This window comes from Rhinatrema bivittatum, chromosome 3 (genome assembly GCF_901001135.1).
Source record: "Rhinatrema bivittatum chromosome 3, aRhiBiv1.1, whole genome shotgun sequence".
NCBI classification, from domain to species: Eukaryota; Metazoa; Chordata; class Amphibia; order Gymnophiona; family Rhinatrematidae; genus Rhinatrema; species Rhinatrema bivittatum.
In genome coordinates this window covers 396,727,468-396,742,232 of record NC_042617.1, presented here as the reverse complement: position 1 = coordinate 396,742,232, position 14,765 = coordinate 396,727,468, and the positions used below count along the sequence as shown (strand labels likewise).

Genomic DNA, 14,765 nt, shown 5'->3' with positions numbered 1-14,765 from the left:
CACATCAATACAAACTCACCGGCTATCCTGCTAGGAGACTTCAACATTCATGTTGACTCCTCTTCTCCCTCTGCCAATTGCGAAGTCCTCCTCTCCTCCTTCCTGGCCATGGGTTTCAAATTATAAATAAACCCACACACAAAGCAGGCCACACGTTAGACCTCATATTCACAGATGATTCGATCTCGCCCAATTCTCCTCCTTCATGTACCCCCATCCCTTGGTCAGATAACTCGCTGATAGTCACTGAGCTATCAATAAAGACAAAACCGATTACCAACATCCCTAAATCCATGCTCCATGGAAGCCCTCAGCAACATCCTCACCAAGGACCTAATTAACTTGGACCTCACAAATGCCGACACTGCTATGAACTCTTGGCTAACTATCACGCACTTAGCAGCTGATAAAATATGCCCCATGACTTCTAAAGTTATCAATCCTGCCCGCACTAACAAAAAACCCTGGTTCTCAACAGAATTAAGAAAACTCAAACAAGACCTGCAACATAAAGAACAACGCTGGCGGAAGGATCCCTCCCCTACCACACTGGCCTCCTACAAAACCACAATGATCTATTATAGGGCCACCATGCTTCGTACCAAAAGGGATTTCTATGCCAAAAAAATATACAGCTCCCTTTACGACCCAAAAACACTTTTCTCATATGTTGCAGCCCTCACCACCTCTATTCCTTCAATCATCCCAGAAGAAGAGGCCCAAAACAAATCCACAGAGTTGGCAGTTTTCTTAGACAACAAAATCAAAAATTTACTTATTCCACTGACAACTTCCAACTCTACACCAAACTCCCAGCCTCCACCTAGCCAAAACTACTCCCCAATGACACACAAACAGTCTCTAGAATCTTTTGATCTTACATCATCCTTGGAAATCAAATCTATCATCAAGAAAATGAAGCCCTCATCGCACCCAATAGACCAAATTTCGACCAAACTCCTTCTCACAATTCCGAACATCATCTCCAAACCGCTGGCCGACATCATAAATTGCTCCCTCACTCAAGGAATGGTCCCTGATGCTTTAAAAACAGCCTCTCTGAAACCCTTACTAAAAAAACCTAACCTGGACCCATCCAACCCTATAAATTTCTGCCCCATTGCCAACTTATCTTTCATAGCCAAGCTAATGGAAAAACTGGTCAACACTCGACTCACAGACTACCTCGACTCCCACGACATTCTATATCCTTCTCAATTCGGATTCAGGAAACTCAGAAACACAGAATCTCTCCTACTCTCATTAACGGACAACATCCTGATGGGCCTTGACAAAGGTCAATCCTACCTGCCAGCTCTTCTAGACATTTCCGTGGTGTTCAACACAGTTAACCACTCAATCCTCATCAAGCGTCTGATAGAAATAGGCATCTCAGGCTCTGCACTCCTCTGGTTAAAATCCTTTCTAAGTGACAGGTATTACAAAGTAAAAATAATCAACAAAGAATCTCCCCCCGTACCTTCCAAGCAAGGAGTACCCCAGGGTTCCTCTCTTTCCCCAACCCTATTTAACATCTATCTTCTCCCCCTATGCCAATTACTCAATAACCTCAACCTCACCTACTATATATATGCTGACGACATGCGGTTCCTAATCCCCATCAAGGATCCCATATCCAAAACTCTAAACTTTTGGAACAGCTGCCTTCACGCTATCAATCTCCTTCTCACGAGCCTCAGCCTGGTTCTCAATATGTCCAAAACCAAACTTCTGGTCATCCCCAATGATAATAACCCCCTCGCCAGCACCACAACTATACCACTAGTAAGCCAAGTGAGAGACCTTGGAGCCACCCTAGACTCCAGAATGAACCTTAAAAAATTCATTAACACCACCACTAAAGAAGGCTTCTATAAACTACAGGTCCTAAAACAGTTAAGACCTCTCCTACACTTCCATGACTACCTCTCAGTCCTTCAAGCCATACTATTCTCAAAGATTGATTACTGCAATGCACTTCTGCTTGGTCTCCCTGCATCTTCTACTAAACCTCTTCAGATGCTGCAAAACGCTGCAGCCAGTATCCTTACAAACTCTCGCCGGATGGACCACATCACACCGATTCTAAAAATACTACACTGGCTACCCATCCACTACGGAATACTCTTCAAGACACTGACCATCATTCACAAACCATATATCAGCAATCCTCACTGCAACTTACCATACCCCTCGAACTCCACTCTTCATCAAGGCCAACCAGATCTGCATACAGAGGCTCCCTCCAGGTTCCCCCTAGCAAATCCGCTATATGCAACTCCATTGAAAAACGAGCACTATCAACTGCTGGACCGCATCACTGGAATTCTCTCCCCCCAGATCTACGCCAGGAACAATGTCATCTCACTTTCAGAAAAAAATTGAAAACATGGCTGTTCGCCCAAGCATATCGTTGAAGAAGCCTTATGGTAACCTGCACGGACCACCACCTCGGTTGCGTCCTCTTTCCGCCTCACAAAGGAACTGTTATGCTAGAACTGCTCACTCAAATAACCTCTCAAATCGATACCTCTTTGTTAACTATATTTATTTACAATGTAAGCAATTGCTCTCTGCTTATCTGCTTTGCTCTCCAGTTAGAAATTGTTTAATCTATCCCCTTTCTTCAAACGTCCTTGTTCTACATTCCCTGTTTTAATGTAACTTTTCACTTTCTGTGTTAACTGGTTCTACCCCCCTAGTTTATTGTAAACCGGTACAATAAGACTTGGTCTTGAGCATCGGTATATTAAAAGAATTTAAATAAAATAAATAAATAAATAAAATCAGCTGGCCTCATGAAAAAAAAATAATGATAAGTAATATAACATAAGGGCCTATTCATATAAGTGCAGAATTTGTACTACAGGGAAAAACTACCTCAGGATATACAAACCGCATGAGTTTCTTTAGTCTATGAATTGCCTTTCTAAACACTAGTAAATCAAAGTGATGTACAGATTTTCAAAAGAATAAACTCAAAGCCAAAATAAAACATAAAATCACACAGAAAACAATAAAACTAAGCTAAAACAGGATTGATAAAACCAATACCAAACAGAGGTTATTAAAATTAGAAATAAAACATAAAGACCCAGGAGATCAAATATAATATAGGGCTGTTAGCTTAATTATATAACTGAATAGGAATAATAAGTTTAATTTTAAGTCAAAAACTAGAGTGAAGAAAAATGATTTAACATATTCCCTAAATTTAGGATAGTCCTCAAGGCGAACTGATAGTTGAAAAAATTCTATAGTAGACAAGGCGCCAAGAAAGAAAAACTCATCTTTTGTTTCCTTTCTAATCTAATTTCTTTGTGGGAAGATAGTTTTAATAATTCATGGTGAAAGAAATGTAAATAACATCCTGACTGACAGGAAACAAGTAAGTTGAAAAGGTAAGAAGGAATACCCCAATGTAGTGCTTTTAAAGTAAGGCATAGGATCTTGAACTCTATCCAACAGGAGATTGGTAACCAATGCAGACCTTGTAACAAAAAGGTTACGTGATCAAACCTTTTCTTTTCCCAAAAATTAATTTTGCAGCAGAGTTTTGCACAATCTTAAGCTTATTCACAGGGTTGGTAACTTTCAAACTGGCACATGGGAATACATTGGCCCACACTAGAGACACTACTATTTTATAACTTATGCACCTATATACACGCACATGTTATAAAATATCCTGGCAGTGCGCACATGTGCGCCAAATATTAAGTGTGTGTATGCATAGGTGCGCAAATCCTGTTTCTACCACATAAATAAGGGAATTTTAAAAGAGGTGCGTGCAGATGCCATTCCCAGTTTTACCAATTTGTCCCCAGTTGATCCATTTAAGAGATAGGTCCTCCAACCCCACCTGGATTGATAGCCTTCACTATTAGCCCCGATCCGTAAAACCCCACAGATCTTCCTATTTTTCTTTATTTTTTAACTTACACGGCATCCATAGCAGAACTAAAGTTATGTGGCAGGGGGCTTCAGCGCCCACCAGATCGCACAAGTATTTATGTGCACATCTCATATCCATGCCCCAAAACAACCATGCCTTGACCAGACCATGCCTCCACCTTGCCCCTTTTTGAAAACTTCTAAGATGTGCGCTGCATATCTCATCAGGTTTTAAAATTTGCTTGGCGAATGCAAGCCCTAAATACTCATGCATCCCCCAATTAATGTACACACCGAGCTTTTAAAATTCATCTTTTAAATTAGAAGATAAACCATGCTATAGAACATTACAATAATCTCGATGGCTTAAAGCAAGGAATGTGTAAATGATTTCAAATCTTGCAAATCTAAAAATGGTCAAAATCCCAAAGAAAATGCCGGAAGTAATAAGAAAACTGAACAAGACTGGAGATTTCAGGGAAAAAAAATTGAGCAGAGGGCCCAGCATAATACCTAAAGTCATGACCACATCTTTAAGTGATATAGATGATCCAGCCATCCTAGGGGCAGGCAGACCAGTATTTTCACTATTTCTAACAATCCACATCACTTCCAACTTTTATGGATTCATTTTTAATTTAAAAGAAAAGCGCTAATTTGCAATGGAGGAAACAAAAGGAAATGTTTTCTTCTCCACCTCCCTATTACCAGCAATTTCTTTAGGTTAGTTACATCTTTTATAGAACACGGTAGCCAAGATGGTGTTTGAAACATCAACATTTGAGCATGTTTCTCCATTCATGAGGGAGCCACACTGGCTGCCAATAGGTGCCAGGGTTGAATTCAAGATCTATGGTATGAGGTTTAAAAAGTTCAGGAGAGGAATTTCATAATATCCGGCTGATGCACTGATCCCCCTATAAACCTGCAAGAGCTTTGTGCTTATCTCACCAAGAGTTTTTGAGAGTAACAGGTCCCTCAGAAATCAGATTAGAAGGGACCTGCCAGACTACTTATGCCTATCAGGTTCCAAACATGTTAATATGCTTCCTCTAGAAAGCAGCAAGAAGAAATGTTTAGTCTATTTTGGAAAAAATCAAGACCTGGTTGTTGAATTAATTTTCTTAATTTGGCAAGCTTTTTTCTAATTCATTTTTTTAGAGGATCAGAATGCTTTTAGATGGTGTCTTCTTCTAGATTTTAGTTCTGAATATATATAGTCAGTATTTTATATCAAGCATTTATATAAGTTCTTATAGTTTATTCTGTGTGCAGGAATTGAAATAGAAACATAGAAATTATGGCAGAAAAGGACCATATGGTCCATCCAGTCTGCCCAGCATCTTAAGATAGTAATTGCCACTCTGTTCAGGTTATTCCCATGTTTGTCTTAAGAGTAGTAACTGCCATTCTATGCAGTAATCCTTATCCCTTATGATACCCAGAAAATTGCAGCTAGCATCATTTTTTACTGGGTGATGAGCTTTCTTGAAAATTCACAGTGTTGCTTGACATGCTTTATTTATGGATGTGGCCGTAGAAGCAATCCTGGACTTTTTCCCTTAGGTCTACGCATCAGTACTGCAGACCGTAGAAGTCGGATTCTCTTAGTTGTTGTCTGTATCCAATTCCACTTTTCCCCTGTCATTGAAGCAGGGAGCAATATTGTAGTTGCATCAAAAGCATAAAGGCATATTGTTTAAGGGTAGTAATATCCATGTCTTCTGTTAAGGGTAGTAATCGCCAAACCTTCTGCATGCTTTTCTCTTTTCCGTCCTCTAGTTTTCAGTGGTCAACAATGATTTTCCCATGTCCCTTTGAATTCTTTGACTATTTTCATCTTCACCACCTCCTCTGAAGGAAATTCCAGGCATCTACCATCCTTTTCATGAAGAAATATTTGCTGATATTGGTTCTGAATCGTCCCTTCTGGAGTTTCATTTCATAATCCTTAGTTCACTTTTTTTCTTTCCAACAGAAAAGGTTTGAAGTCCATGCATCATTAAACCCTTTCAGGTATCTAAAGGTCAGTATCATATCGTCTCTGCACCTTCTCTCTTCCAGGGTATACATATTCAAATGCTTAAGCCTCTTCTCATATGTCTTCCGATACAGACCCCATACCATTTGGTTGCCTTTCTCTGGATCACCTCCATCTGGTTTCTATCCTTTTTGACAAATGGACTCCAAAAGTGAACATAGTACTTTAGGTAAGGCCTCACCAAGGACCTATACAAGGGCATTATCACCTCCTTTTTCTTACTAGTTATTCCTCTCTCTAAGCAGCCCAGCATTCTTCTGGCTTTAGCTATTGCCTTTTCACATTGCTTTGTCATCTACAGATTGCCAGGCACTATTACCACAAAATCCCTCTCTTGGTCTGTGCACATCAGCCTTTCAAACCCCCATCACATATACCCCAGATGCCTGACTCTGCACTTCTTGGCATTGAATCCCAGCTGTCAAATCTTTGACTGCTCTTCAGCTATCTTAAATCACTTTTCATTCTGTTTACTTCTTCAGGCGTGTCCAGTCTTTTGTACGGATGTGCAGAGGAAACAAATTTGTTTTAGTTTTTGATTCATTTTCAGGAGGTTTTTTTCCATGAATTTCAGTTCATGGATTGTTTGATTCATTTTCATTTGTGACAAAAAAACAAATCAATTTAAAAAAAAACAAAAAACAAAAATGGCCAAAAAACAAAAATGAGGCCTCCCGGGCCTCCCATCCACCAGCCTGAAAAAATGCCAGGGCCGGAATCCTCTCTAGCCCCCACTTACAGGGTCCAGTAAGGATCCACTGGCTTTGGCCTAGGCCGAGGTCTAAGCCTTGGCCTTGCATAGGCCAAAGGTACAGTAGGTCACTGCAACCTTGGCTTACTCAAGGCTGAGGTTTTGACATGACCCAGAGGTGAGTCCCGACACCTGGGCCTCAGCCTAGACTGGGGCTTGGACCCAGGGCTGGACCCAGGGCTGGACCCAGGTCCAATGCCATGGCCTGACCCTGAAGTCAGGTCCTGACATCAGAGCCTTGGCTTAGTCCCTGGAACTTGGCCTGAAGCTGCAACCCCACCTGGAGGCTGGCTCCCAATGCATGGGCCTAAGCCAAGTTGGAGAAACAGACCCAGGCCTGATAACATGACCCAGCCAGAAGGCCAGTCCCAATACCAGGGCCTTTGCATGGACCTAGGTCTGACACCATGACCCAACCCAAAGGCCGGGTCCCAACACTTGGGCTTCAGCATGGACCCAGGCCTGACGTTATTACACAATCTGGAGATCTGAACCAGGACTGATGTTGGGACCTTGGCCAGGATGCCAGGTCTTGATACCTGGGCCTTGGCCAAGGGTCAGGCCCAAGCCTCAGAACCCAGGCCTCGGAGCCTCTTCTTGGTCATCTTCCTTTTTCACCACTTGCAAGCCAAATGATGTCGTATGCTCGGGTTGCTTCGGAATTAATTAATTATTATTCCAACTTTGGACCTAAGCTAAAGTCTTGTCATCATGCATGGGCATAGGCTTTGGCCCCTGTTTTGGGCCCGTCCTATGCCCTAGGCGAGGCCTCATTTTCAATCATAGACCTACGTCTGAATCATTAATTTAAAACAAATTGAACAATAAGATTTGTTTTATTCGGGGATCCACGATTCATTTCAGAGCCCCCCGAATGAAACAAATTAACCATATTTGTTGCCTTTTTCAGTTTCATTTTAAACAAAAGCATATCCCTACTCTTTTGCAGATCATATATATCATCAGCAAACAAATATTATCTTCTATCCCTTGCACTATGTTGCTCACAAAGATATTGAGCAGTACCTGTCCCAACATTGATCCCTGTGGTACTCCACTTAACACTGATCTCTCCTCAGAATAGGTTCCATTTACCATTACACACTGTTTCCTATCAGTCAACCATTTTGCAATTCATGCCACCATTTTGGCGCTCTCTCATTTTATCATTAGCCTTCTAATTGGGACAGTATTGAAAGCTTTGCTGAAATCCAAGTAGATTACATCGAGCACTCTTCCTTGATCCAATTCTCTAGCCACCCATTCAAAAAAATAAATCAGATTTCTCTGACAGGACCTTCCTCTGATGAATCCATGCTGCCTTGGGTCCAGCAACCCACTGTATTGTAGATAGTTCACTATCCTTTCCTTCAGCAGAGTCTCCATTAAGTTTTTCACTACAGAAGTGAGGCTCAGCATTAGAGATTGGGATATGGAGGGGGGTGTTTGAGATGCAGAAGTTTTATATGGGTTAGAAGGATAGATTATGTTAGAATTAATTTATTTTTGTATTTCCACCTTGGAGCCCAGACCTCATAGCTCCTCTTATTCATCTTCTTTCTTTGGGCCTTGAATACCAACTGACACCATTTGCTGGGGGAAAGTACAACCCCAGCAGATGGTGCCATTTTAATGGACAGCATTATACGGCATTGTACAGAATTGTATGGACCTGGATCATTATCGAGGCCCCAATGTCAGGAATCAGCCTTCACCAGACACCCTGCTTTGGGCCTCAACCAATACCCTAAGTGAGGCCCCAGCTTTGGGTCTAAGCAGAGACATCAGCCTCATACTTAGGTGTAGGCCATGGCCCCTGATTGGTCCTTGGTATATGTCCTAGATGAGGCCATGGCATCGGATCTAGGCCTAGGCCCAGGCCCTTGCATTCTTTTAAAATGAATGAAGTGAATAAGGTTTGTTTCATTCAGGGGGCTCTCGAATGAAATGATTTGCCATTATTCATTGTGTTTTGCACATTCATTTTAAAAAAATGCACAACTGTATTAGATGACCAGGGAATAAACGGGTTTCTCTGGCAGGATGGGATCACAGCAGAAAAAAAAACTAAGGGGGTCATTTATCAAAGTGCTATATGGTGTTTTCAATTACGTTAAGGTGTTTTCGCATGCAAAAAATGCCTTTAATGCATGCAAAAACGCCATTAACGCATGCTAAAGCACCATAATGTATGGTGTGATGCAAATGAGAAAAAGAGGAGGAATTTTTGGCCAAGTGGGCTGGGCTCACAGTTTTGTGAAGCCAGTGTGATAGGGCTTTATTGTGATTTTTTTTTTTTTGAGAGAGAGAGAGAGATGCCCTCACACTAGATAGGTATTTATATCTCTATGGGAGGCCCACCTAGTAACTCAAGGTGAGGTTTAGGTATTAGTGTAGGGGTTAGGGGCCACATTGTCATTCAAAGTGAGATGTACAAACAGAACAGTGCTCTCTTGTGATGATTTGATGACCTTTGGAGTGAGGAAAATCCCCCAAAGATGAGATTTGTGCAATGTTCTCTCAACCTAGCTTGATGTTACCCAGGTAGAGAGTCCATCAAGCTAGGTTGAGAGAACATTGCACAAATCTCATCTTTGGGCACCAGCCGTCCATTGCTCCTACCATGTGACAGGGGCTGACCAATGGCACCAGTAGCCCCTGTGACATAGTAAGGGCAAAGGCTATCAGCGCTATTTTGAATACTGGCAGCCAACGGCCCGAGTGCAGGAGATCACTCCAGGACCCCCGCTGGACCACCAGGGACTTTGGCGGGGGGTCAGGAGGGGTCTTGGGGGGGAACAAAAGGATAGATGCCAATAGTCTATAAATATCCTTTATTAAAGTGTTTTTTTGTTTGTCTGCACAAGTGGAGATTGATCTGTGAATGTGCACAAAAGATTACTTCTTGTTGGTCATATAATGGTTTATATGATCCTTTATACACAAATTGTTTAATTTGAAAATTGAAGAGAACATCTGTAAGCCCCTGAGGCAGCCGTTCTGATACGGCGAAACTCGGCCAGAGTCGGGCTACCCTCGTGTCTCCACTTTAATAAAGGATATTTATAGACTATTGGCATCTATCCTTTTGTTCATCCTGACGGCTTTTATAGATCGCCTTCCTTTGTGTTTTTTGGGGTCTTGGGGGGGGTCAGAAGGGTGGGGGGGTTGTAGTTAATTAAATGTAAAGGGTTGGGATGGGGGTTTTTTCAACTTTAATGGGAAACAAATACCATATGTAACTAATGGACGAATCGGGGTCCTCCGAAAATGGATGCAACAGATTTGGGTCTCGATAAATAGGAATACCGAATCGGACAAATCCATCCCTGCTGCACATCCCTAGTCGATACATCAACAACAAGTACAAAGTAACTAGAGTGCTTTGAAGTTGGATTATACTTATGATTTTTATTTCATTATATTCAATCTACACTTTAACGTTGCTTAAAACCTATTGCTCAGTCTGTTAGCATAATTTACTGTTCAGACAGTGATGTTATCAGTATATTGGATTTTTATGTTAGTTTGTATGCATTTCTAAAGAGCCATGTTTCCAGTTTTCATTTGCAATTCTTTCTTTATGTTATCTTGCGTACAAACTCTGGGAGTGAGTTCCATAGTTTAGAGACTGCTATGGAAAACATTCTGTCTCTTATTTGAGTTAGGTGTGTGTTCTGAGTTGTAGGCACCTTTAGAAGTTCTTTGTTTTGAGATCTTATGGCTCTCTGTGAGGTGTAATGTTGAATTGCCACGCCTGTTAAACAAGGGTAAGTGTTGTTGATTATATTAAAAATTAGAGTTAATACTTTATAATGGATTCTGGATTGTACAGGAAGCCAGTGCAGTGCTATCAGCGAAGGGATGATGTGGTCACATTTCCTTGTCCCTAGTAAGAGTCTGGCTGAGGCATTTTGCAGTAACTGAAGAGGTTTTAGTAGTCCTGAGGGTAAGCCAAGTAATTTATTGTTTGAAAATATTTATGTTTGTGAAACAGTGCGGCTGTCTTGTATTGTTAGCAATGGTTCAGCCGGTGTAGTATTCTCATTTTGGTGTATCCTGTTTTTATTAATTTGCTTATATGCTTTTCCATTGAGAAGTTCTCATCAATCTGTATTCCTACATCTCACACTTGATCTGAGGGTGTAATCTTAAAATTTCCTAGATCTAGGTTTGGCAGTTTTATTACACTGGGCAACAAATGTTCACAAAAGTCATGTTACTGAAATGAAATTAGTCAATTCTTATAAATTTCCATGTGCTAAACATGAATGTGACTGTGAAAATGCAAAATTGGCTCTAATTTTTTTGTAATATGCAATAATATAATTACATCTTGAATTGTATGCCAATAGTAGGAGACCTACGGTTAATACCGTTTGAAAAATGAAGTCATAGACTACGTCTTAGATTTCTTTGCTTGTCTCTTGTACACCTGTTCGGGAGCATCTCTGCGGAGTGTCCAGCAGTAGTCAGCCAGCATGAATATTTCAAATGCTCACCCTTTCTGACTGGGCTTCATATAGTACACTGCTGACGTCAGCTTACTCAGCAGCAGCATGGCAGTAGAACTGCATTGCATCAGAAAATGATATAATAAACTCTGGATGATGTGTGCATGATAGTATTATGCAATATGATGCAATATTACATCATTCTAGGCTTATTTACAGTCCTACTGGATAAATTTACATGACTAAACATAGAAAGTGAACTATATTAAATATCTTCAAAACGAGAGCCAATAAAAACTTTTCATGGTCATATTTGTGTTCAGCACATCAAGATACTACAGAGTAGGACCTTTTTAGGTCAGTAACACTTTCATTGTTGCCCAGTGTTATCATGGAATTTCTCCTTAACCACATAATTTCAGTTTGGTTTTTTTTTTGTGTGTTTACAGTGAGCTTCAGCTGAGATAGTTTTTGTTATAGTGCCTTCATGTAGTTGGACAGGGTTGAAGGAGTTTTTTCAAATGATTTGTCAAATGGTATGTAGTATTGTACGTTGTCAGCATATAGGAAGAAGTTGATTCCTAGTTTTACTAGTAAGGCATATAGAGGTAGCATATAAATGTTGAATAGTGTAGTCGAGAGTACTGACCCCAGGAGGACACCTATATCGATTATTTTATCGTGGCTGACCATTGTCTTTTCAACCGCGATAAAATATTTGCTTTCAATTGGCTAGTATTGACTTTTTTACATGCATTTGCATTATTCATGCATGAAAATCACATATAATGAAGGTCATTGTAATAGAGCAAGGTATCTGGGCAGGGACGTGCAAAATATTGAGTATATCACATGATATAATGCACGTTAGAGCCTATTTATGTGCCATTATGCCCTAATGATATTTGATGCATGACCCAGTTAGCTGGCTAAATCTGGTTGGACCAAAGAGCTGCTTATTAGCTGGATACAATTAGCTGGCTAACTTTAAGATAGTTGGCTATATTCAATAGTACAGCTGCACTGTTGATTATGCCTCCAAAGTTAGTCATATAAGTTTATCCATCTCACTTTGCTATCTGGACAGTGAGTGAATATGCCCTAAGTCTATCTGGATTTTTGGAAGGCATTTAACAAATTCTGTTATAAGAAACTCCTAAACATTTTTTTTTTAAGTTACAATAATAGGAGGTGATATCCTACTTTGTGCTAATAATTGGTTAAAAGATAGGAAACAGAGAGTTGGATTAACTAGCCAATTTTTCCTATGGAGACAAGTGAATAGTGAATGCCTTATGGATCTATACTGAGACTTCTGCTATTTAATATTTGCATAAATGATCTAAATAATGGAAATATGAGTGAGTTGGTCAAATTTGCAGACAGCACAAAAATCATTCAAAGTTGTTAAAACATAAGCAGACTTTGAAGAACTGCAGAAGGATCTTGTCAGTATGAGGAATGGGGCATCTAAGTAGCAAATAAAATTTAATGTGGACAAGGCAAAGTGATGGACACAGGGAAAAATAATCCTTTCTATAGGTACATAGTGCTGTGTTCTTTACTAGGAATCACCACCCCTGAAAATGATCTTGGAGTCTTTGCATGTGATTGAAATCCTCAGTTCAGAGTGTGGCAGTGGTCAGAAAAGCAAATAGTATGTCAGGCATTATTTGGAAGGAGATGGATATAAATCTGAGAATATCATAATGCCCCTGTATCAATCCATGGTGTGACCACACCTTGTGTATTGTATAGGGATATGCATTTGTTATAAATAAATGATACATTCAAACCAAAAATGGCCTTGCCCAAAAATACCCCCTAAATTTTTCAAATATCTTATTAAATGCCTTCCATGCCTCTATGGCCTGCACCACTGCTTTTCAGGGATTCTTGTGGGCTTCCCTAGGCTCCTATAATCACCCTCCCAGCCCCCAATGAAAGTTGAAAGGCCAGTATTTCCAGCTAGGCTTCTCCAAGTTCCTCTGACCATCTCCCTTCTTATCCCCAAGAAATGTGATGGTGCCAGGGGCCTCCCCAGCCCCTGCTTAACCCTTTCTAGGGATCTATGCTGAAGAAAGGGGCAGGACTGATGTCCACTTGTTCATACTCCACTGCAAATTTTATTCAAAATGGAAGTGGCCCTCAGACCAGGGTCATTTTATTGTCACATGTTTCAGGTCTGACAGCAAGCTGGTGCCCTTTTCATTAGAATGGACCACTACAGAAGGGATAGGTGGATGCCAGGGAAGTTCTCTCAGTACCAGCACATTTTTCAAGGGTGGGAGGGGGTCAGAGGGGCCAAAGGAAGCACTGGTTGGGTTCAATCCAAGCCAACCAGGTAGGCCCAGGCTCTTTGCTTTGGAGGAGGGAACAAATGGGCCTGGAGAGGCTCAATTGTTCCTTTGTTTTGGGTTTTTTTTATTGCTTTTTTCTTTTCATGTTTATTACAGTTTGGGAAGCAAACTGAATGAAAATAAAGATTAAACAATCTGAAAATTGAAAATAAAAAGCCTGAAATGAAAAATGAACCAAAAAATTTCTTTGACTTTGACATTCCTTGTATTGTGTGCTGTTCCAGTGGACCCATGACAAAAAAGATATAGCAGAACTGGAAAAGTTAGAGAGAAAGACAACAAAAATGGCAAAGGCAATGGAGCAGCTCCCTTATGAAGAAAAACTGAGCAGGTTAGGGCTCTTCAACTCAGAGTCAAGACGAATGCAAGAGTATATGATAGAGGTTTATATCATCATGAGTGGGCCGGAACGGGTAAATAGGGAAATGCTATTAACCCTTTCAAAGTGTACTAAGGCTAGGGAACGCTCCATAAAACTAACATGTAGCAGATTTTAACAATTGGAGAGAGTGTTTTTCTCACTTAACACACAATCAAGCTGTGGAATCTAGCATAACTGGGTTAAAAAACAGTATGAAGGAAAAATTCATAAACAATTACCAGACAGGTACTTAGGAAAGCCACTTCTTTTCCATGAGCATCAGCAACAAGGAATGGATCTACATTTGTGGTCTGCTAGGATTTTACAGATTTAGAGGTGAATTTTACATGCCCGGTACGCGCCAAAATTGGGAAATGTACACGCATGTAAAAGATGCACGCATATCTCACTCCGATTCAAAAAGGGGCATGGTGCGGGTATGATTTGGGTGGGACATGGGCACTCTAGGGTGGGATAAAGAGATGCGTGTGTCAATACTTACATGTCTGGGCATGTGACCAGGTCCAGGGCTGCATAACTTTACTTCTGCTATGGAAGAGGTGTAAGTTTTAAAAAAAAAAAAAAGCAGCCATCCCTGAGTGGTTTAAAGGGTGTGGGGTAACCAGAGGGAATGCAGGCTATTAAACCAGGGGGTGAACTGGTAAACAAACTGGTGAAACTGGTCATGGTGTGGATGCACACCAGATATAAAATTTCCCCACTTGCATGACGCATACCTGGATATGTGTGGCTGTGCCCACCCAGTTGCAAACATGGTACAGACATACGTGCATCCTGGCCATTTTAGAACATATGTGTGTATATGCACATATCTTACACAATAGCCATGTCCCTGGGTGCACATTGGTGTGCATGCAGCAATATGTGTCTGTGCAAACCTTTC

The 14,765-nt window shown here is 40.8% G+C and overlaps 1 protein-coding gene across 1 annotated transcript in view; it reads left to right on the top strand.

Moving 5' to 3' along the window:
* Window positions 1-14,765, top strand: part of ADGRB3 (adhesion G protein-coupled receptor B3) — a 1,794,610-nt gene that overhangs the window by 640,077 nt on the left and 1,139,768 nt on the right. The gene's annotated exons all lie outside the window — the stretch shown is intronic.